The 22,218-nt window shown below is 43.1% G+C and overlaps 1 long non-coding RNA gene across 2 annotated transcripts in view; it reads right to left on the reverse strand.

Annotated features, from left to right (window-relative positions):
- Window positions 1–13,606: 13,606 nt before the first annotated feature.
- The window catches only part of LOC118972206 (uncharacterized), a 49,987-nt gene continuing 41,375 nt past the window's right edge, over window positions 13,607–22,218 (reverse strand). For both annotated transcript variants that reach the window (XR_012133765.1, XR_005061058.2), the window contains exon 3: window positions 13,607–17,024. This is a non-coding gene — a long non-coding RNA (uncharacterized lncRNA). The remainder of the gene's footprint in view (window positions 17,025–22,218) is intronic.

Consider the following 22,218-nt stretch of genomic DNA (forward strand, 5'->3'; position numbering starts at 1 on the left):
TTTCACAGGGAAATGCCACTGATTTAGGGGAAGTTCACCTAAGAGCAAGGAAACTTCTTTCCCAGAAGCCTCTAGCATTCTTGCGTCAACCCCTGCTCTCAGAGCAATGCCACACACTGACGTTGGCCAGGCTTCCGGAACCATTTACTGGCCGTGGGAATGGAATTACCTTTAGACCAGGCAGTCCCAGATGTAGATGGAGACACAGTTGGTATGTTGGGAGGAACAGATGCCTAAATGAAATTGGATTATGTTAAGAATCAGAGAAGAGAAAAAGACATTGAACAAGCAGACAACCACACATGCATTTCAAACCTTGGCCATCTAATTATTTATTTTTTAATGAAAATTTTTAAAATTAATTTATTTACACCTTTTGGCTTTTTAAAAATTTCATCCTTAAAGTTTTAATAGGTGATACTTTCACATAATATTTTTAAAAAACCAAAAAGGATAAACAGAGAAATATCCTTTTCATGGGTGCCCCCAGCTGTATAGAGACCTTTTATGTTAATACAGGGAAAAAGTTGTATATATATACCAGCACATATACACCCTGTCTCTTTTTGCACACAAAGTATAGTGCTTTTCTGCACTTTGCTTTTGCTGCCTAACAATGTACATTGGAGATTATTATCAGCACATAAAGAGCTTTGGCATTCTTTTTTCCTGCCTTGTAATATACCACATGGAGGTGCCACAATTTATTTAATGCCTATGGATGGACATTTAGGTTACTAATAATGTTTTCCTTCAAAAACACTGCTATAATGGCTAATATATGTATTTCTTTGTGCACATTTGGGGAATATCCAAAGCATAAATTCTTAAAAGTGGAGTTGATGACAAATGGTTCTACCTGGTTGTTGCACCAACTTAGACTCCCACTAGCCGGTCTGAAAGCACCTTTTTCGAAACACCCTCATCAGCAGAGCATGTTTTCAGACTTCTGGGGCTTTGCTAGTTTGGTCATTGAAAATTGATATCTCACTGTCATTTTCATTTAAATTTCTTCTGCTGTGAGTGAGGATGAGCCATGTTCATGTGCCCAGGAACCATTTCTTCCTCTTCTAGGCCTTGGAATTTATCCTGGTTGGGTGTAAGGAATAAGTCCAACTGTTTTTTTTTCTCATTGACTTTAATTTTGTGCTGTTTCATGATGATGCCTCTTTTTGTTTTGTGACACTCAAGGTATTGTCAACATTCTCCATAAGTGTTTAAAAAAATCTAAGTTTTCATTGACTTTGATTAGCAAAACAATAACTTACCCTAGGTCATAATATATTTTTGGAGACTAGAAGATGAAGGGGTAAAGAGGTCTTAAAATCATACAAAGAATAATGCTTGTTACATCTTCATCATCATTGCTGGTTGGAAATGTGCTTACTCAGGACATGTACTCACAATATAAACAATTAAAAGCCATAAACTATGGCTTAAGTGATTTAAGTCACTTGAAACTAGCATCATTAATGTTCTACTTATTAATTTAGATCTTTTTAGGCATGGCACAATTAACCTCCTGTAATGCTGGGTGGGACAGGGCCCACCATGAGGTATGAAGTGCCCTTACCAGTGGAGGGGGGGCCCAGCAGCAAGGACAGACCAGAGACACATCTTCATTCCTTAAGCTGTGATTTTGGCAGTGAAGCTGGCCAAATCCAGACACCCAGGGCACACCACTCAACTCCCTTTTACTGCAAGAAGGTAACATTATATGCATTGAGCTTTTCTAGTGGGATAGAAACTAACATCTATCCACAGCAACAGAGTGACAGAGTGCTGGGGCACTCTCACATGGCATTGGAGTTACCTCTTTACATCTCTTTCCCGGAAGTCTGGGAGTTCTTTAAGGGCAGCTCTGATTTCTTTGAACTCTGCTAATCTAGTACACACATCCCATTCTATAGGGGGGTGTTCATTGCATGCTTTCTCCTCTATGTGAGCAGTCTCCTTATATTCCTTTCTTCAGTACTCACCACAGCTAATGTGTGTCAGCCACTGAACTAAAGCACTTCCCAGGCATTACTTTTTTAAATTCTTACAATGGATCTATGACATAGGTACTATTAATTTTCCCATTGTAAAAGAGAGGAAACTAAGGGACAGAGAGGTTAAGTAACTTGCCCAAGTCACACAGGTAAAAGTTGATGGAGCTAAGATTCAAATCCCAGATGGTCTAATTCCAGTGCCCACTTTTAATAGCTACATCCCATCGTGACTCCCCAGTCTATTGGGAAGAAAAAAAATGATATGCAAAACAAGTACAGTTGATCCATGAACAATACAGGAGTTAGGGGGGCACCAACCCCTGCACTGCTGAAAATCCACACATAACTTTTGATTCTCTGAAAAGTTAACTACAAAGAGGCTATTGTTCATCAGAAGCCTTACTGATAACATAAACAGTAGGTTAACGCTTATTTTGTATATATATTATATGCTAAATTCTTACAATAAAGTAAGCTAGAGAAAAGAAAATGTTTCTTCAAATTATCACACATCTCCAGAAAATTTTCCAGTGTATTTATTGAAAAGAAACATGTATATGTGGACATTCACAGGGCAAACCCAGTTTGTTCAAGGGCCAACTGTACTTACGTTTGCCTCTCAGAACAGCGTCGTAATTTGTGTGATGGGGATATGGGCTTTTTTGTGATTGTTGTCGTTTGTTTGTCTAGGGAAATACTTTGATGTTTTATTTGAGTAGTCCCACTCTCACCCCGTCCAGGGCTGAGGAGGAAGAGAGAGAAGCAATAGAGGCCAAATTGCTTTGCATAAGAAAGAAAGAGGAATGTGTGAGTGTTTTGCTGGCTGCTCAAGAGACAGCATTAGGAACCTGAACAGGAGGGGAGAGGGAGACAGTGTGAGGAGCTCCGCAACAGGATGGGATAACTAGACCCTATGCAAGGTCAGGGCCAGTGGGAAACTTCCTGTGGTGAGCAAGACTTGAGAAATTCACAAGTAACCCTGACCCATCAGCAGTAGTTTGCAATGCACAAAAAAACAAGGAGGAATGCTATCCAGCGAGCAAAGTCGTTCTGAGCAGCGGGCAGTAGATGCGGAAGCTAAACATTACCTGTTTGGAACAGGTAATGGCAATGAAAAATAGAACAGCCCACTGCTAAAACATAAGCCACCTGGAAACCCAAAGGAAATACTGGGGGCTTGAGGAAAACTGGCTGAGGGACATTGGGATGGCTGGGCTGTCGTAAGAAATTCTGTCACCCCTTCTATGATTGACCCCAGTTGCCATTTGCTCCGTGACATCAGATAGCAATTTCTATCAATGTGCTTATCATTTTAGTGTTAGAATAGATCAGGGATTATTGACCTCAGCCCTGTTGACATCTTAGGATGAATAGTGGTTAGGGGGCTGTCTTGTATGTTGTGAGATGTTTAGTAGCATCTCTAGATGTCAGTATCAGTGACAAACCATCCTCTGTGGTGAAGAGGAAAAATGTCTGTAGATGTTGCCAAGTGTCCTTTCAGGGCCAAAAATCACAAGAGCACTATTTTGTATAAAAATGGCTCCCAAACGTATTTCAAGTGTTTCTGTTAAGTTACATGAAGTGGTACAGCCTCTGAACATCTGGGGACTGACCAGAAAGGACACCCCAGAGGATCCCCAATCTTCAAGAATGTTTATATTGTATTTGAGTAAAACAGTGCTTAGTTTTTTTATAGCCTGTATTATAAAGTAATCATACTGCCATTAATAGAACACTTAGTATTATCATTCTGTACAAATAAGAATTAAGAGCTATTTACACAGGTTTTCCCTATAAACAAAAGTCTACTACATGAGTATATGTTAGGGATGAGAAACCAGCTTTGATATGAAGTAACGGCTCAGAGAACTGAACCCCATACTACCATCCTCAGATCTTTTGGGAAGGCTGCATAATGAGCCACCATGATTCTCCACCTTTTGTCTTTTGGAGACATCGAGGTGGATGACACTCACCCAAACAACACACTGTCATAGGAGAACCCAGATTCAAACTGGTGAAACCCAGTATTTTGCAAGGAAAAGCAGAATAATAACTTAGAATCATGACAACTATCATTGTGTCCCCAGCCATGGTCTTTTAGTGCTATTGCACACGTAAAACGGTTGTGTGATTACCCAGGCAGCTTGCTGCAATTTGACCCATTCTCCTTGCTCCAAAAGCACATTTGAATATGAGAAAATGAGAGACCTTACCTACTTTGATTGATGATTCTATAATATATCACCATCAAATCTAATTTTTTTTGTTAATGACAAACGATTGCGTGACACATCTCATGATTGCCACACAGTGCACTAGAACCTCTGGTTTAGTAGGAAGGATGTGGGATTGGGATTCAAAGAGGATGAGTTCATTTCTGCATTGCAACTCACAGACTGCTGCTTAAGAAAGTATTTCCTCATCTGTAGATTACATTTAAAAAAAAGAAAACCTTTATCTCAGGCTTGTTGAGAGGATTCAGTGAGGTTTCAACCAACCTGCTTTAAATTGCTAAACAAGTGTCAATCCTTGTCATTACATCCCACGACCAGCAGCACCTTGCACAGATAACTAAGTCTATTCGGTTGCCCTGTAGGGTGTCTGGCTTTCCCTGCTACAAGCCCACGGAAAAGCCGCCTCAGTGGTACAATACATATGTTAGGTTTCTTAAGGAGAAAAAGTAGTTTCTCTACATTGGGGTGGCTTGAAATACTTCTTCAACCCAAATGTCAGGTCTGCTTAAGCATCTGCTAAAGGAAAGGGATAATCCCAGCTCCTACTTCTTGCTGCTCCTGCAGAGTAAAACAGCAGCTGATAGTGAAGATGCTTGGAAACCAGTTCCTTTCTCAGCATTATAGGGCAGTATCCTGGTCCTGACAATAACCACTAAGAGTTTCTTAAGCAGCACCAGATTGGAAAAGGCAACTGCCAGTGCTAAGAAATATGTTAAAATTCTTTTTTTTTTTCACAGTAAAAGTCAATGATAACAGACAAATAAGGTGGGTTGACTCATTGCCCTCAATATAGTCTGTCATCTTGACGGTGACACTCAGCCTGATGATGAACAGGTGACCTATTCTGTCAGCAGTGGGATCCAGAGCCACTGGAACACAATCCGTATCATTATGTCATCTATGGGGGAAAGAAGCCGACTAAGTCTCATAATCCCAAGGGTTTTAATTAATAGGAAAATCTGATTCAATCGCAGTCATTTAACAAATGGAAGGGAAATAGGAGTCAGAGTGATAAGGGTGGGGAGCACAGGCAGGAAGCGTAGGAAAATGCCCTGCAGGCTTGCAGTTGGCACTCCTGCCAGTCAAGGCTAGATGAGCTAAGAGGCTGAAACACACTCACAGCCACAGATAGAGGCTGGGAGTGACACCCACAGTCACTCTGATCGCATGCTACTCTTATCAAGCATGCTCCACTTCCTTCCTTTCCTTATCTTCTTTTTTCTAAGTGCTCACCAGCGGTTCCACTAGGGGTTTCCCTTGCAGCAGCGAGAGGGCTGGGTCGGAACAGGACGAGGAAGAGATCTCAGGGTATTTCTTACCCTCTCACCAGCCCCAGGAACATCTCCCACCCTCAATGCTCAGGATCTGCTCTTCTTTGCTTAAAAAAATGAAGCCAGCCCCTAAAGCTCACCTCTTCAGTGAAACATTCCTTAACCTATCTGGCACACACTAATTTTTTCTTTTCTCGTATCACATACAGCTTGTAAATAACACAGTTAATGGACACAAAGAGACACTCTTCTCTGTCTCCAGTGTGTGACCTTTTCTTCCCAAATAGATTATAAACTCCTTGAGAACAGAGGTCACATCTTAAACTTCTTGAAATCTCTTGCCCAGTTCTACGATTTCATAGTTAGCACAGCAAGGAGCCACTGAGGCCCTAGAATATCTCTGTGGTCGGGGAAAATTTAAGGAACCCTAAGCTGATTTCTCAATAGAATAGCATCAAATCGGCCTTGCTGTTGGGCTCTTCTTAACCTTTCCCCTGATTCTAGTTGGCGGCCTCAGGCCAGGAGGTTAAGCCTTAAGCAGCCTCCGGCTGGGTCCCTTTTCCAAGACCCTTGCTGAATCCTGTTTGCTGTGGATTGGGTGTGTGCTCTTGCTCCTGTCAGTCCTCCTAAGGACCTAGATGCCACCTCTGAACCACGTCCTCCGAGCACAGTCCCTGCTGCCCACTCTGCAGAACAGCTCATTGGGAGTCCATGGTAGAGCCCTGTCTGCCACGCGGGCTGGGCTCCATGCACCTGTAGTTCATCTCTCACGCCCCTTGCACTGACAGCTAGCCCGTTTCTTGGTTGGGCTCTTTCTGCCAAGACCTTCTGGGAATGCCTGCCTTGCTTCAGGGTTTCTGACTGCTCTCTGAGTCCCTTCCACTCTTCCGTCAACTGAGCCATCATTCTGATGTTAAAAAAAAAAAAAATTCACTGCCAAATTGGAGACACAGCCACCTTCACAAATTCATTTATCAGATGAGGTTTCCATTACTTTCCTAAATTTATACTCTCCCTTTTTCAGGCATTTATCATCATTTTTAAGTCTTCCTATGTCCAGCTTGGGATTTCTTTAAATCAAACCTTAGACATCATTTACTCCAACCCTCTTATTTTATTCCTAGTCTTTATGTTACTACTCTATGTTTATGCTTCTATTTAGAAACTAGTGGCATAGGACTTTTTGCCAATGATGACTTCAGCAAGGAATTCTCTTTGTCCATTAGTAAATTGCCATGGTGCTCTAAGACTTTATAGAAGGTCTCAACTTGGTAATCACTTACCATCAAAATGTGTTTATTCATTGCTCCGATGAGATAATTTTCTTCTCAGACTCAGAAAGGAGACACATATACACAGCACAATTACACACACTCTCCTCCAATGTGATCAGCTGATTTTCTGTCTGGAGCAATCAAAATACCACCCAACTGCAATGACAGCATCATTTTGTTGATGCTGAAGTAGGAGAGTGATAACGCAAGTCTCAGCAGGCACAGCAGAAATGCACTGCTTTTATAATTCATATTTAAAAAATGATGCCATATGACCAAAAATGCAAAGCAGAGTTTGTCAAGTGCTGGCAAAAATGTAGTTAAGGGCAGTCACCTAGGCTGTGCCTTTCAAGCTTTGGAGGAAGCAACATCAATGCTCCTCCTCCCCCTGAAGTGGCAACAGACACTTGGATTCCCCTGCAGCCATTCATTCCATCACCGTGCTCTATACTGAGCAGGCAAAGAAAACTGCTATATTTCCTACGTGGTGATCTTGCCATAGTTTTGGAGGCAGAATTGCAGTGGAAACAGCGTCACCAGGATTACATCCTGCCTGGCCCCGCCCCACGGCGGGAGGCTGGCTTTGACCACACTCTCCAAACACAGCCTCCGCAGGGTGCACAAGTTGCTTCTCTCTGCTTTGCTTGGGCAGGGGATGCTCCCCGCTGCAGAATACCCCGGGGATTCCCTCCCCCTGCAGGTGTCAGGAGCTTGTTTCCCACTTCTTGCCTTGACTTGTCTTCTCTCAGATCCAAGAAAGGAAACCAACACTGGGTTAACATGTAACGAGCCATTAATGATGGGACAGTGCCACTGGGAAGAAAATAGGACATGGTTCAGGAAAAAATGGGCCTGAGTCCTGGGACCTTAGTCAGATCTTTGACGTCGGGGTATTACAAACCCTCCTTCTTTAAAGTGTTTATCAGCTCCTGGCATCTATGAAGCACTGAGATTTCCTTGAGTAGAAACTGCTGCCTTCACGTAAGTATCACAGCATCTGAGGTCTTACTCCTGGACTTTGTGTATGAGTCAGTGAAAAACCCCAAATGATCTATGTATCAGATGCTATTTTGCCCTTTCAGTTTACACAACCACCAAGAAAAAGAGCTTAGCTCAATTTGCTGGAATCTCCCCCAAGACAGTTAGTTCATTTTTATTTTGAAACCATTGTTGGTAAATTTTAATAGTAAAGGAGAGGCTTACAGTGAATGAGTAGAAATGAAAGCAGAAATGAGGCAGTTTATATAGTCTCAATTTCCATGACTCTTAAAAACATTGGTCCATCTATAATGCAGCTCAATCAGGAAAACTAAAGCACTTTGTAATTGGCAGAATTCTAAGATGGCCCCCAAGGCTTCTGGCCTCTGGTGTGTATACTCCAGCCTTCTCCTAGCTTTTCAGACACTCACCTAGGTGAAGGAATTTTGCAGATATAAGTAAAGTCCCAAATAAGTTGACCTTAAACTAGGGAGATTGGATGGTTTTGACCTAATCATATGGCCTTTTAAATCTGGATCTAGAGGTCAGAGACAGAAAAAGTCCAAGAGATTTGAAGTATGAGGAGGATTGTACCAAAGGGAGAGTGTCCATTGCTGGCTTTGAAGATGGAAGGGTGAGGTGGGGAGGAAGGTGGCCGTCTCTGAGCCTGCTGAGAGCCGGCCCCTGGCAGCCAGCCAGCCAGGCGACCGGGACCTCAGTGCTCTAGCTGCAAGACATTGAGTTCAGTGGCAACCTGCATGAAATTGGATGAGAGCCCTGAGCTCCAGATGAGAACACAGCCCGGACGACACCTTGATTCCACTTGGGAGAATCTAAGCAGAGAGTCATGTTGTTCCCAGAGGCCTGATCCACAAAAAACATGAGATAATAGATGGGTGTTGTTCTAAGGTGCTAACTTTGTGATAATTTATTACTCAGCATGGAAAAGGAATACACACTTCAGAAATGGTTTAAAAAGGTTTCTTATCCAAGACCAAAATCTAAACTCTTCAGGAGAAAAACCTACCAACCATCATGAACCAAATCTATCAAGCAAGCTCCTTGCTGCTCAAAGTATGATCCATGGACCTTCAGCATACACAAAGCCTGGGAGTTGGTTAGAAATGCAGTATCTCAGGCCCCATCCAGATCTTCTGAATCAAAATCTTCATTTTAACAAGTCCCCTGTGACTTATATGCATACTAAAATGTGAGAGGCACTGAGTAGCATTCTAATTCAGAGCTGGAAATCTGGAATCAGCAAAACCTGGATTCTCAGCCTGGCTTAAGCCTTACTAGCTGTGTGCCTTTAGACAAGTTGCTTAACCTCTCTGAGTCTCCATTAACCTATCAGCTAGAGCATACAATGGCACCAATTTCACAGGGCTGTGCTAGGGATTAGATGTGACAGTATGTAAAAAGCATAGCTCAGTGCCTGGCATTGAGTAAGGTTTTAATACTTGTTGGTTGTTACTGGACTGGGCACCAAGAGCTGGGTTGAGTTTAAGGTAACAGGGGCAAACCACATCATTTGGACACCTGTGGGATCACTGTAGTGAACATTCTCCTGTGAGGAAGTATGCTGTCACAGACTCCTCAGAGGCTGCAGAAGGTCATGACCTTGGTTTTCTATCCCAGTAAGCATCACCTGACACCAGGCTGGGTCAGTCATATCGTCCATCACAAGCGCCAGCTCTTGTAACACCTGTGTCTCCCATTCGTCCAGCACCCCACCCCCACCTCCCTTGCCGGCATTAACCTATGAACCTCCCTGGGCTCCACCTCACTTAGCTAATGAGATCTTGCCAGAAACCACAGAGACAGTTGTCAGAAACCCCGAGCAAGCGGTGTCCCTGGATATTGTTGATGGCTCACCCCCACAGAAATGATGAATGGATATGCCAGCAGCAGGGCACAAGCCATGTGGCTGTTTTAACAGAAATCTAAGTGTCTTTTGATTTTTGCTGGAGGGGATGACGACAGCGGCAACAGTGGTGGTAGCAGCATAGAGCACAAGAACAAATGAGCATCCTGACAATTACAAATGGCCAGTGCAGAAGTGAGAGAAGTCGTCCAAGATCAGGTGTGGGGAGGCCCGGCTCCCCCTCCTGGTTTCTCTGTTCTTGGCAAATACTCTTCCCCCTTGGCTTTATCTTCTCAGCTTGCACCAAAGAAATCTCTATGGCTCAATATAAATAATGAGGACAACATTGATAATAATAATAGCTCTTCTTTGTTGAGTGCTCAAGTGCCAAGCACTTTTCATGAATTATTTACACTCCTTATAACAACCCTGTGAGGTAGACATTATTATGTTCCCTTTTAGTCAAGGAAATGGAGGCTCAGAGAGGTTAAGTGACTTGCCCAAGATTACACAGCGATAAATAGTTGCCCTTTGATTTGAATCTGGGTCTTCCTGACTCTGAAGGCTGTGCTCTCTTCACTTTGTCTCTACAACACAGCTGTTGTCCTGACTCCTTGTCAGGTTCTCGGCCCTCTGTCTGAACCCCGTACTTGGGCCTTTCATGCTGCAGCCAGGAAGCTCCTGAATTGCTTTCCCCTGGCCTTCCCGGGCGTGCACCACTTCTCTGTGTAGACGCTCAGCTGTCCAGACCTGGGACACGTACCACCCTCACCTATTTCTTGTCAGTCCACATCTTTGGATGCAGGGTTTCCTCACTTCACTCCCCTAAGTGTGCTGGCTGAGCCTGACCACTGAGGGACTGGCTTGACATTCCTGGACTCTGGATAACTTCCACCAGGTCCTTCCCTCTAGAAACCGCCTCACAAGTAGAGTCTTCTAAATCCTCCAGCTTGGCTCATGATTAGAGAGGAGTGTTTCCTGGATGTTCCTGGTACTAAAGTAATTAAACAAGGAGGCCATTAGACTCAGGCAGCTGTAATTCCTTGGTTTCCTATGTAAGCAAACCAAAACCTAAGCCAGAGTCAATGCACTCAAATCAGAGAAAATCAGACTCAAGAACCAGTCACAACTAGGCTTTCTCAAATAAGGAAACTGCTTAAGCTGTAGCCAATCAAATAACTTTCTTGCTTTGCTTCCATGTTTTCTCTATAAAAAAAATCCCTCCCCTGAGTCCTGTTGGTAGAGTTGTCCTGACCACCACTGGTTTGGGGCCACCTGCTTCAGCTCAGTATATGCTCAAATAGACTCTTGAGAAAAATGTTAATGTGTCTTCGTTTCCCTTTTTGACAGAGAAACCACTCCACCCAGGTTCTGCTTTATGCTTCTGCTTGGCCCTGTCTTGAATATTCTTTCTTTCTTTCCCAGCCACATTCTATTGACCAGCTCATATCAGATTCAAAATTCACCCTACTGCTCACAGAATAATACGTTGACGTGGAATCACACCCCTTCACCATCTGGCCTCAGTGACCTTTCTGAGAGCCAACCCTATTTTTCAGTCAACTGAATCCTGCCCATTCTCTGTGATTTTCTGTGGGGCCTTTGCTTCTGCTCCACCCTGCCAGGAATGTTCATTTTCTTTGCACTATTTCTATATTATCCAAGCCCTAGCTCAAAACCCCTCTTCCCCACAAAAATGGCCCCAATTCCCCAAGCTGAAAACAATCTCTTCCTTTTGTTGCTCTGCTTTGGTACATTATCTGCACTTCTCTAGGGACACTTAACAAGTTTACACATTTTGTCATAGTTAATTGTATACATAATTTTTCTCCCCTTTTAGACTGTAAGATCCCTGAGAGTGGAGAGCACCTGATTCGTTTCTGTTTGGTGGCTTTACAGTGCCTAACAAAATGCCTTGATAAGTGCTTGCTATAAATCCATCAGTCCATCAGCTGTATGTGCTAGGGAGAAAGACAGAAATGAGCAGGAAGAAAAGGAGAAAGGGCCCCCCAAAGATGACTCAGGGAGTTGATCAGATAGAGCCAGAGAGCCAGAAATGACTCAGAGAGTTAATCAGATGAAGTCACAGGGTCCAAGAGTGACTCAAGAAATGTCCAGGGTCTCCCCAGATAAGAAACATGAGAGGCACAGGCACAGCACAGTCCCTGTCCTCATTTCACCAATCAGGAAAAGCCTAGAGAGCTGACAGCTGTCAATCAAGGACCAGTCTGCCCTGCCAAAACCACATAAAAGAAGTCTCAGAATAAGCACCTGGACCTGTCTTAGGCAGCCCCGCTCTGTTACTCTGTGCAGAGTGTATTAAAACTTACTTTGCTTTCTTGACTTGATTTCTTGTCTCACTATATCTGACTTGCCTGCAACACCAAGCCAAGTTCTTTCCTTCCTAACAGATGGAAGGAAGATGACAGGCACTGGGAGTCTAGCTGGAATTTTTCCCAGTTGCCAGGACAGGAGAAAGGTGCACCTGTCAGGTGAGCAAGTCATTATAACTGTGGAAGAGAAAGAATAGCTTGAACAAATGAACCATGCTAGGGGCAAAATCAGGCTATCCACGTCACCTTTTTTTTATGTTTACCAGGCTGTGTCAGTAGGATAATATGAGTAACATAAAACTCAACTGAACTTCAAACTCACTTACCTGGTAAAGAACTTTACTGGCATGAATACAGGAAGTCAGAAGTAGAGGGAGAGATCAGGATTGGGGGTCTAGTGACTCTTTCCATTTCCCTACTGTCCTGTTCCCCAGTGCTGACTTCATCTTATAGCAAGTTCCCTGTTTGGAAGCCTTCTAGTAGTTATTGAGCTAACTGCCCCCTCTTCACATTCTGGTAACTTCCTATGTCTCTTTCTTAAGGATAAGGAAGCATATTTTCCAGAAACGCCTAGAAAATTCATCATGACTCAGTGCAAATTGGCCTTGGCCTGCCTATTCCAGACCCACTCACTGGCAGTGGGCATGGGGATTGTTCTCAGAGCACTTAGGTCCCAACTTGGTGCTGCAGTGGAACCCATGAGGAGGAATCACTACAGGACCCCATTACACAGCAGAGCGTTTTATGGGTACCACTCTTATTGAGGGTTGGCTCTTGTGACCTTATCATTTTAGATAAATAGTAAGCAATGGAAAACACATCATCCAAAAGGTCTCTTTGCTACAGGCCTCAGAACGTATCTGCTGGCCTAAGAGTCCTTCATGGCTCCTTGTGCAAATCCACTGGTTAATCAGTAGGGTTTGTTGAGCATGTGCTGTTAGTGTCATTCTAAACAATGTGCAAAGTTAAAAAAAGGAAAGGAGATAGTGCGATGACTTTTTAAACAATAGAATGACTCTTGAGAGAAGTAGTTCTGTTTTAAGGACAATGTTAATTCTACTCAATTATTTTTCAGAATGTAGAAACTACTTGAATCTGTTGTTCCTTCCTTTGTTTTCTCTTACTCAACTCTCCCTTTTCTTGTTACTATTTCTCTCCTCTCTTACTCTTTGCTGTTTCAGGAAAGCAATATAGCAGAGATGAAGAGTGTGGCATTTGGCATTAGGCTTCCTGAGTGGGAATTCTGGCTTTGAGCCCAGCTGTGCTGTCCTAGACAATTACTTCATTACTCTAAGCTTTGTTTTTCATTGGTAAGTCATTCCTAATAATTATACCTACCTCCTTGTATGATGCATATTAAAAATTACAATAAGGATAACCATTTAAATTTTCTTCATCATTTGTTCTTTCAATTGTGCCACCACATTTTGTAACCTCTTCTTCCCTGCTAAATCCCAGAGTGAAAAATAGTTAGAAATAAAGTCAGAATAAAGTTACAAAATCAACTTTCCAGTGAGGAATGGAATGGAACTATTTCATTTCTTTCTTTTTACCTCATTTTAATTAGGGTATTTAAAGAATGCTGCAGGAATATAATTAAGGCAAAGATGAAAATGTGCAAAACCAGTTGAGAGGAACACATATGTGCTATGTAGGCAAGCAAGAGAATGAATGTTCTCATCCATGTAAGAATTGCTCGGTTAACCATTCCAGCTTCATCTAGGCCTGGTTTTCTCAATTGTTTAGAGTGATTTCTGATGAAACCAAGATCCTGGCCTTAATTCTAGAATGTGGTGACCCTGCTTTATCTATTTGATAGCTGCAAACTGTTCTCCTGACCCTGGCCAACCATCTGTAAAAGCATCCTTTGTTCCTAAGGTGATCAATTAGAGGAGAGGAGACTGACTGAAGCAGTGCCAGTCTATCAACTTAATAGGCAACAGCTGCAACTGAGGACACACGCTATCGTGACGGTGGGTTAATATTATGTTTGTATGTGAAAAGAACACAGACTGACACACTGTAGGGCTCATAGAAAACCAATAGGTTTGAAGCCATGGGTCCCACAGAAATTGAAACCTCCAACAAAGATTACTTCTGTGTCCCTTGCCTTCAAAGCCCCAGCTCTGCACAGAGGCTGTGTGGAGAACTGCCATCTACCACTCTGGACTAGACTAGCTAGACAGTTAACATTTTCTCTCCATACCAGTCACACATGCTTTTCCACTGATTCCTCTGCTTGGAATATTCTTCCTGTAGATGGGTACCTGTAGGGCTAGAACCATCACTTCTTTTAGGTCTTCATGCGGTTTACATATTTATCTTGTTTATTTTCTATCTTCCTGAAAGAAAGTAAACTCCCTACAGGAGGATTGTGGGGCTGTGTTTTTAACTATATTATGCCCAGTGTCTAGTACAATGCCTGATGAATAGCTGGCTCTTAGCGATTATTTGTTGAATGAATGAATGACTTTGTGTAATTAATTGATCAAAGTGTATCAGATTTCCTTTCTAAAATGTGAGCTCCATGAGGCCAGAGACCAAGTCTGTTTTTTTCACACCTATATCTCTAGAGCTGATCATAGTACCCAGAAGGCAGTACGTACTCAGTAAGTATTCCTTAAATAAATAATTGAAAAATCAATAATGATGGTTTGACAGAAGATATTTACTAGAGGGAACATGGTAATGAAGATGTCTTCACAGCTGTGAGACTGCCTAAGCAGTTTCCACATTAACCTCAGAGTAACACAGGACATTGGTAGGAGTCACTTTTCATGGACCCTTAGGGTCTGACAACCTGAGGTGACACACAGTCCTATGTGGCAGTGGTGGTGTACCACACTTGGAGTATGGGTTCTAAAGTCAACACATAGTGCAAAAGCTGTATATAGAAAAAAGTTACCATTAAAAATTTCATAAATCACCCATACAGTACCGATCACATGGTTTTATGTATTCTGTGCCATCTCTCAGGAAGCTCAATACAGCCAGCTTTTCTCCAAAGTTGGAACAGATGGCCATGGCTGTTTCTTTGGTTGAGCACCAGATGAAGTAGTTGGCTTGAATTTAAGGACCATACTGTCAGAGGGAAGATTACATATATATATATGTATATGTTCATCTGTATTATTTTCTTTTGTTGAACATATAGTTGACATCAAACAACTTAAATACTTGGGTATGTGACTTGTTTGCTCCTCAGCGTTACCAGATATCCTTCCTTGTTTGTCACGGAGAGAGGTGTAAAGGAGGTGGAAGTAACTGTTGCAAAAGTTGGCATTACCAATAGGACAATGTCAACCATAATGATTTTCTGAATTAAAAAAAATAAAAGACTTTCATCTAAATTGTATACAGGCTCTAAATCTCTACAAAAAATAATGCAGACATGTGTAGAATGCCCACTATGTATGTGTTGGGTACCGTATTGTCTCATTGAACTGCCTCATAGCAACCCTTTGGTGCAGGCAGTGTAATGCCCCTGACCCTGCTGGGATTCTTCAGAACAGCCAGGCAGGCAGGCAGGCTTGGCTCACTGCCTGCAAGAACACACTTAGCTGTAGCCAATGATGGAGACACTCTGAGCCCAGAGTATGACACAAACATGCCCGTCCTTTTCTCTTGGGTTGTCTTTCATTTCACACCAAGCCTGCCTTACAGGGGTGCTGGAAAATCTTGCCCCCCACCCCACCCCACAAAAGTAACTAAGGTATTATCTATAAAAAAAAAAAAAGTAATAAGAGTAAATCAGCTTGTTCCAAGAGTTCTGCATTATGGTGCTTACTTTACTGGTAGGGTTGGAAGATTAAAAATTCCAGTTAGATGGGAACTTATGAAGAATTACTTATAAACCAACTCATTTAAGGAGTGGAAAGAATGATGGTCACTTCCTTTGCTTCTCATTGGCACATTTGTTTCTACTAGTGTCCTATTTTCTACCATGGGTAAATTCTTTGCTTCAATCTGCTCTAACTGGAAAAAGTACTGGAGGGAACATGGTAATGCAGATGTCTAATACAGCACCCCCACTCAGACAAGCAGCACCAGAATATTCCAGCTTGTTCGTTTTTTACACCTCCTCATGTTTTTTCCTTAGCTTCTTTAGGTCTCACAGTTTCTTCCACAGCTCCTAAAAACATATTTAATGTTGCTCATTAGCATTGTCCATATTGCCATATATCTGTACCTTCTATCATTTTCCTTCCCTTTCTTTTCTATCCCTTCTTCATCCTACCACCACCAGCCATTGTGTTCAAACTGGGGACAAAGAACTCTACTTGGTCAGTGAAGCTAGGGAAAGAGCAAGGGGGAGGAGAGAGAGATGTGGCGATTCTACATCTCACATTTGTAGATGATGACAGTGGTTCTTGGGGACTTTAAGTGGCTTTTCCCATGTTATCCAACTAATAGCAGAGCTAGGAGTTGAACCAGGGTGAGTAAGGGTCCAAAACACTTACTGTTTCCATGACACGACCCTGCTTACCATAAGTGGCAAAATCTCATTAAATGCATGTGTTGGATAACAATGATGAAAAGACTTCGTGGAAACAGATGGAATATGATTTGCTGAATGGGTCTGATAGTGTGACTTTGGAAAGATGGACCAGATGAAGCGAAGGACTTTCCTGAGGTTGTCAACAGCATGAATGACCAATGTTTACTCTGTACATGGGACCATGATGGATGTTTTGAGGGAGACACATGGGTCCTATACGACCATACTCAAGAAACAGCCACACCATCGGAGAAGGGAAATGCAGTACCTTAGGGCCAGCAACAGTGGGATTTGATTACCCATCCCTGTGTGTGCAGGGACAAGGGGAAAGGGCACGGCATAACAACAAGAAGAGGAACTGTGACCTTCAGGAGAGAGGAGCATCCAACTCTTGGTGATCCATCAGGGAGAGAGTTACAGTAATAAATATGTCAACCTCTTTCTACTCTTCAGTCTCCTGGTGATGCTTCCCATTAGCTAATCCCAGCCAGAAGCTAGAGGGCAAGCACTGATTCCATCCATAAAGAAGAGTCTTCCAGGCACAGCAAGTAGTGAAGAAGGGCAGGCAGAGAGTGAGTCTGAAAGGGCAAATGAAAGATAATTTTATAAATTGGCACATCATTTAAGTGTACTATAGAGGTTGCTAATTACAAAAGTATTGCTGTAAATTATTTCCTGAAATAGTACCCTCTTTATGCACCTTCCATTCACAGTATCATTTTCATTTATCCTGACGTTTTCTTATTAGGTTAATTTCAAGTAAGATCAGCCCAAGTTAAATATTGAAATAGGTTGGCTTCCTGGCTCAACCAAAGTGAAAGGGAAGAGGAGCTTAAGCCTTTTGAATGAGCACATTCCAAATTGCATTGCATAAATAATGTTTGTGTTCAATTCTTCCATTTATTTTATTTTCCTCACTCAGATTTTTCTTCATCATTTTGTGTATCTTTCTTTCTTCCATTTTCGCTCTCCTTTCCTCTAATAAAAAGAGCTGCTTGGCTCATACCCCCATCAACAGATGCTTGGAAATAAAGCACCATGGCAGAATTTCAAGGATTTTTCTCTTCCTCCCCCCACAGAGGAAACCAAAAGGGTAAGGATGGCTTGAGGGGTTGGATCAGACTGTTATTTTTCTGGAATTTGCAGCTCTTTCTGGATTCCAGAAGTCACTGGAAAGAAACAGTGCACTCTGGGACTGAAGGAAATGGTTTGGCTCCAATCTGTCCTGAGTTATCTGGGGAGGAATTTTCTCATTGTTACAGAGGTGGCTACTCAATGAAGATTTTACATCTTTTCACAGAGAGTGTGTGTTGGGGGAGAGGCATGTGAAATTCACATATGACAAGAGCAAAAAAGAGAAGGTAAAAAATAACTAAACTTTGCTTAGGACACAAACCATTTTCTGGGCTCTGGCCTAGATGTGTAGCTCATGAATGCTTCACCATGTATTTCTAAGAGCCAGAGGGCTGGGTGAGTCAATAAGATTTCCTTTTTTACCCAGCAGGCAAAATAAAGATGGGGTTTATATAGTCAGGTGGATCTAACTGATGAATGAATGAGTGAAAACAGTCTAGTGGAAGATTTTCAAATTATGTATATGTAGGAGACTCATTCTGGCTTCTCATCAAGCATGAAAGGCTAGATTTATATGCTTGAGTATTGCTGGCTTTACTATAGCACAAATAAATCTATATATACCTTTGGCACTCAAATGTATGTATTATTGATACTACTTGAGGAAGCCTCTGAAACCCTGTTTTCCTCCCTGGGTACTATCCTTGCCATAAATTCTGTAATCTCTGCAGTTAGGCAAAGCTCAGGCTAAGGGGGTAGCTGTGGTGACATACCCGACATTCATTCCACCTAACTGGTAGACCTATCTATCTATGCTGGTTTACTTTTGAGTTCACGTATATTCCCCCTTGGTGATTTTTTACAAAGCCAGTACTATAGATTGAATTGTGTGCCCCAAAAGATAATGAAGTACCAGTACCTATGAATGTGAACTTATTTGGAAATTGGATATTTGCAGATGATCAAATTAAGACGAGGTTAGGGCAAGCTCTGATCCAGTGACCTTATATAAAGGAAAAATTTGGACATAGACATGCATAAACAGAAGACACTGTGAAAACACAGGGAGAAAATAGCTATCTACAAGCCAAGGAATGCCCGAGGCCACTAGAAGCTAGAAGAGAGACAACAAATAGATTCTCCCTAACACCCCAGCCCTGCACCACCTTCATTTTTCGAGTCCCAACATCCAGAGTTGTGTTTCAGCCACCCAGTTTGTGGTGCTTTGATACAGCAGCCCCAGGAAATGAATGTAGGTAGGTTTGATAAAATCTTCTGGTACAATCCTTTAGTTTCTTCAATGAAGAAACTGAAGTTTAAAAGTAAAATGGTCAAGTATAAAAACCAAATGAATACTCATAATTGACCTGATTGTTTATAGTTCATGATGCGTGATCAAAACCAAAAGTTTCTGTGATGACTGCCCTTGCACTGTTCACCATGTAAGAACTTATTCACTATGTAAGAACTTGTTTGCCATGTAAAAACTTGTTCATTATGCTTCAGAAGATTGGAGACTGTTGAAAATTAGGCATGGGGGTGATTAATGATTGTGCATTGAGTCCCCTATACAGAATTTTATTGTTGTTAACAACCATATGATCAATAAATATGAGAGATGCCCTCTCAAAAAAAAAAAAAAGTAAAATGGCTTAGGCAATCACAGAGTCAGTTGAGGGTAGAGCTCTAAATCCCAGTTGTCCCCCTACCCATTGTTATAACTGGGCTGATGTGGGTAAATTACAACAGCCTTCTACTCTTGGCTCAGGAGGATGGAGAAATGGCACTCTACGGTCTAATATATACACTACTAGACTTCAGTGGCTTGAAACAAGACTTTGGTATACTTGAAAAGAGGTAACTACCTGGGGCACTCCTTGGGACTATCAAGGATAATTTCACCAACATCTGGTGGCTTCTCTTACAAGAACCTGAAGTTCTGGTGCAGTGGTTGTAGCTTCTGAACCAGGCAAAGTTGGAAATGGTGAGAGGGACAGAGTAGGAAGAAACTCAGCCTGCCTGCCCTATTCCCGTTCAGCTTCTCCTACGACCCAGTATCCTGCCTGCTGCTGTCCTTCCTGGGTGGTGGGGAATGGCAGGGTCTAAACTCCCCACCCCTGACTCTCTTCCTCTTCTGGTTCTTATTTGGAACTCGCAGTGGCCAGTCCCCAAGCTCTCATCTGACAGTGGGTGGGAGTCAATCTTTTTGCTTTCTCATGCTCTGAATGCCAGCACAGCCTATACTTCATACATCTTCCTCAGATTTCACCACTTCATGCCAGAGAGGGGGTTTGTAACTTGATTCAAATTGGGAAATGTATCCTTCAAGCCACTGTCATCAGGTTTTGGTGAATGAATCAAGGAGGAATACTACACACTCAAATGTTCAATTGAAGTACAAGACTTTAAGCCAAAAGGACATGGACAACTTCTTAGAGAAGATTAGATTTTATATGCCTGCATGAAAGTTTCAGTTTGGTGAACCTGAAAAGTAGAGAGGAATTTTGGTGAAGTGTTGTTCTGGGAGGAGAGGGTTCCCAACCTGGTGCAGGTTCCCTATGAATTAGATGAGACCGAAGAGAGGCAAGGACATGAAGTGGGGAATCTTAAGGGGATTTATTCTCATGGCAGTAGGTCCCAGTGTCTCCTCACTCCCCGATCTTCCCTGCCATGTGCCCCTTCGTGAGCCCCTAGCACTGGCAGGAACTCTGTGGATGAGTCTCTGTTGACTGGAGGATGTCTGACCACTTATGCCCCAGGAACTGAGAGGAGGAGACCTCCCCTGGGCTGGCACTCCCATAACAGACCAGTGACTCTGTCGCTGGTAAAGATCCCATATATGTGCACACAGGCTCTTATTATATAGACAATGGGCACTATTAAGGCAAGATGGGAATCCTGGTCAGAAAGTTCCATTTTCTCCACAAGGGGTTAGTGGGGGGCAAGAAAAGAAGGAAAGAGCTGTCTGATCACTACCTGATCCAGGTTGAATCCCTACAGTTAAGGGCAGAAAGCTGACCCAACTGGAAGTGCCTGTGAGATTGTGCCAACACACAGATCTTCTTTAGGAAGGGCTGCACTACAGCTTTCAAGGGCCTTTTGGGTAAAAATGCAGTATTTTCAGAACCTGCCACCTGGCTTTAGTGCATCTCCATACAAGGGGTGTTTCCAGAGGGTGGAGAGTAGTAGTCCATCCCCATATCAATAGGTAATTACAAGGACAAGTGAGGGCTTATCTAAACTGGAGAGATTGGGTGGGGGCTTCTTATTCTGCAGCCTGGTCGTGAGGCACAGGGGAGCAAAAGTGGACCACTGCTTGTAAGAAATCAACTTTATTTCTGCCATTGATTAATTCTGGTTTAAAGGTATTTTGCCCAGGAACTTTCCCCCAGAGTTACAACTGGCATAGTCAGCAGGATCTCTGAACCCAAAATCTGTCTACATGGGTGTTAATCTTGGGTGGGCTGCCCCTAGAGATGGTGGGAAGATGTCCGGAACACCCCCTGTGGATAGTGGGGAGGCCCCAGTGGCTGCAACAGTAGAGGGTAAGGCTTCGCCTGGGAACCCCCTACCTTTGGGGCTTCCAATTAGGGAGCCTCTGGTGGAGATATGGTCTAGCCTAAAGCACCTCCTAGAGGAGTAGAACCTTCCCCAGAAGTGGGGAAGGGTGGAGACACCTGAAGCTGTGGAATTAGCTCTCCATGAGATAGAAGGCTGTTTAGAGGCCCTGAGTGGCTGTGTAGCAGCTGTGACTGTACGATCTCTTTCCTTGAGATATGTTATTGAGGAGAGAGAAAGAGAGACTTCGGCAGGAGAGAGACACAATTCAGAATCACTTGGAGGAGTTGGGCGATAACCTATGGGATGCCCTTCAAGAAGAGAGACAGTTATTGAGAAGATGGGTCGCACTCCTGGAAGATTCCTTAGCAACAGTTAGGGAGGAGACATGAGTAGAATCCATGTTGCAGGAAGCGGTGGAGGAAGGGGAGGAGTGGTACCTTCAGCCCCGGAGATGGCAAGGGAGGTATGGGGAGAGGATGAGCGGGTGGGGCCGGGGGCCGAGCCGAGGCCACAGATGGTGGTACCAGCCTCTCCTGTATTAAAAGCCCACTCAGTTGTAATTAAAAAAATAAAAACACAACCACCGCAGGCTCCTCATGGGGAGGAGCAGCCCCCTCCCCAGGTTGTGGAGCACTCCATGCTCTGCCCCTATACACAGGATGAGCGGGTGGACATGAGCATCCAGTATAGGCAGAAGCCAAGGGAACCTCTGTCTACATGGCTTTTACATCTCTGGGATATGGGGTGGAAAACATGTGATGTCAGGTTCTGAAATGAGTACACTGGCTTCCTGACGACTCACCACTCCCTCCCGCAGTGGTTGCAAAGTGCCCATCATACCTCAGGGAATCAGGTGCTTCTGGATTGGCTGACAGCAGCCATCAGGGCAGTTTGGCCTACTCAGGGTGATTTGCCATACTTACCCACTAACAGGAAAATGTAGAGCTCCAGCAGGTATTATGGGAATTGGGCATGAAAAATATCATCTATAATATGGGTCCCCAGAGCCCCGACGAGTTATTCACTGCAGGAATGAGAAATCTGGTGTGCATACAGCAACCCCATCTCTCTTTGGGTCCCTACTGACTATTCTTGCCCCCCCCACACACATAGGGCAACTCATAAGTGAGGCTTCCC

The sequence above is a fragment of the Manis javanica genome, chromosome 8, assembly GCF_040802235.1.
Source record: "Manis javanica isolate MJ-LG chromosome 8, MJ_LKY, whole genome shotgun sequence".
Lineage (NCBI taxonomy): Eukaryota > Metazoa > Chordata > Mammalia > Pholidota > Manidae > Manis > Manis javanica.